We start from the raw sequence: 3156 nt of genomic DNA on the forward strand, positions 1-3156 counted from the left end.
GAAAAATTTAGAAAATTTAAACCTTAAATTTGTCTCTAGGCAAAGCCCTTCAAGAAGGCAAAGACCTAAAAGAAGGTTGATTTTTACCAATCATGAGTTTGTGTAAATTTTAAATCTGATGATGGCGCTGTTTTTTACAAAAAATTTCTACTTTACACTTTGAGACCCTGGAAAGATAAGAATATCCTAATAAGTACACGCAGTCAGGAAAATTAATCAGAATTGCGTGCGTTCTTGTTCAAACTTACTTTAATAGAATTTCGACAAAATTTTGATAACTATTAATACAAAGTGTTAAAAAATAAGTTTAAAAATGACGTTGAGTAAACCATTCACACAACTAAAAACTCGCACCGCTGCGGCTATAACTGCAGCGTCAGCAGTATCCTGCATATTGACGAATGTAGAGAAACGTTTGAACCACAATTCAAAAGGAATTTTGCTTCAAGCAGTCGACACACCGTGCAGCAGATACATTTGCCGCACGAACTGCCGAACTTTTTGACTCAAATGTTCGGTCCAACGTTGGAACGAATGTTCGACGCATCGTGTAGCGCCGGTTTGAGTGAAGTGATCTTTCTTCTCAAGAGTGGCCAGATGGTTAAGCTCCTTATTTTCTCCTTCGACCATGTTGGCTGAGGCATGTTGGAATAATATTAATATTTACTTACTAGTTAAATCTGCACATTTGGCACCCATAGATCTTCATTAATGCACAAAATATATGTCAAATTGGACACGCTTGAACTTCAACGGTGGAGTTCTGTAACTTGCGACATTAGTTCTTCCGGACATATTCAATGGTTACCCTACCTCAAACACCCTTGCTGTCATTTACACATGTATCATTTAAATTATCGTTACGATCCTGTATTGCAAAACTTGTAAGGTCGTTGCACGGTTTTGAGGTATGTTTTCTCTTATGCTCTTGCTAAAGAGTTCGAAAACAATCCACAGTTGAGTATTCTCAGATAAAGTTTTGTTTAGTAGCTTTTCACAAATTCGGGGTGCTTTACAAGCGAAAGTCTCTGCAACGGTTTATTTTCTTATTTTCGCTCAAATAGTTATCCGTACACAGAGTATAGTAGCACGGGCAGATTGTTTAAAGCAATATATTGTAATATTTCTGCATAGTTCTTGTGGACGATTATGGTATCAATAAAAAGTTCGAGCCGTTTGCACCATCAAGTCTCGATGCACGTTTGAAGTGCATTTGATGGGAGATTTTGCTGCAAAACTCTTAATAGGACCAAACGCTACTGGAATTGGACATTTGGGCAAGTGACTGACCTTAATGAAGTTGCCTCCAAAATCGACTAAGCGTCTTTGTCAGTTTGCCATGGTTTGATATGCCAAGCAACACGACTGAATCTCCCAAAAGCTTTATCCTGTCTTGAAACGTTTAATTTACGAATTACTATTCAAGGATGAACGTCCAATAGATGCTGTGACGGATTGTCAAGTTAGGCTGGGTATTAAATTCCCAGGCCGAACAACGCGCTCTGTATGTGTGTATTTATGTCTGCTATGTATTATTGTGTAGTGTATACGGGCAACCCGGGCGTTCTTTTTACTGAATGATCTAACATCTACCAGGGGCTGACAGCATATTGTTCTGTTCTCTTGCCAGCTTCTTGCGCAATTGAATGGTCTTATTGGTTGCATCGTGGTTTACCTTTAGTGTGGATGCCGTGAAGAAGAGCATTAATTTTATTCCGATTTACAATGCTAACATGTAGGCTCGGATGATGTAACAGTAAGAGAGGATTTTCGAAATACGTTACAACAAACTCCATCTAAAAGTGCGATATAATGTATGAAAACATTCAATCTCCAAATTATCACAAAGCCCATCACATTTTGCCTTTTATTATCATACATGCGATCGTGCGATACATGATTAGTTCTAACTTGGGTCTTTAAAGCAAACAGTTATTTTTCTACGAAATATATTCACAAAGACACTTTTAATGTGAACAATATTAAGAAAACAAATAAATTAAACAATAAATTTAATTTATATTTCAGGGACAAAATATGTGCTGATTTTGATGGACAATGCATACAAAGTTCATATGAAACTTACAATTCGAAATGTCAACACGGCAGACTTTGGCGCTTACAAGTGCGTAGCGAAGAACTCACTGGGTGAAACAGATGGTACAATAAAATTATACTGTAAGTACAACTATTATTAAGATTAAATTACAGATGCTCTATCCATGGTATTCGTTGATATAAGGTGATTTACATAGACCGTGCATTAGAACTTTTCTAACTTCCAATTGTTTTAGAAACTTTAAATTTTCTTCTTCGCGTGAAATACAGTTAGAATTCTGACTGTACATGCAGGGCCGGATTAACCTGTGGTAGGTCCCGGGGCTACGAACCCTGCAAAGGCAGTTTTTTATTTTATACTAGACCTTACCGAGGCCCCCGACATCATAAGGCCAGGGGCTATATCATGATACTGTTGCGGCTTTTTCGGGACGCCTAGCTCGATACTTCGAGAACGAACGGCAATAGTCGACTGGGCTATGGAAATCCTGAAAAATGGAGAATCTTCGTAGGTCGTCGAGAGCCCTTGCGCGCTAATATAAATACGGCAAGGCGACCGGAGTCAGTTAGTTAATCAGACGATATACAGTGAAATATTTAAAGCGATATACAGAGTGTGTTCGATTCGCGAGCTATAGTTTTGAGTTAGTGATTGTTATAGTTAGTATTTGTGAGTTCAATAAATTGTTGTGTTTTTTTATTTGTTTACTGGAATCATTTGAACCCCGGGAAACGTAACAATTGGTATCGGGTGTGGGATTCCAGTGAGACGTGTGAAGACTTTCGTGTTGAACTGTGAGTAAGTGTTTGTTTACCGGACATTGCGAACTTTATGCCAGTAACTAGAAGCCAGCATAAAGTTATGGAGGATCAACTTGCTGCACTGATTGCCCTTATACAGGGACAGAAGGAAGAACAAGATCGACGTCACCGTGAACTGATTGAAACTCTAACTATCAGAGATGAGCAACTAGAGGCTAGATTAAACCAGAAAATGGAGACTTCGTTGCAGGCTGTTAACCAGAAGGTTCAACAGTTCCGTGGAGAGTTTTAGCACACCCACCGCTAAGATTTCAACACCCAATTGCGACGGAACTA

The sequence above is a fragment of the Dendroctonus ponderosae genome, unplaced genomic scaffold (genome assembly GCF_020466585.1).
Source record: "Dendroctonus ponderosae isolate FM_Combo_2020 unplaced genomic scaffold, Dpon_F_20191213v2 Dpon_F_20191213_1, whole genome shotgun sequence".
NCBI classification, from domain to species: domain Eukaryota; kingdom Metazoa; phylum Arthropoda; class Insecta; order Coleoptera; family Curculionidae; genus Dendroctonus; species Dendroctonus ponderosae.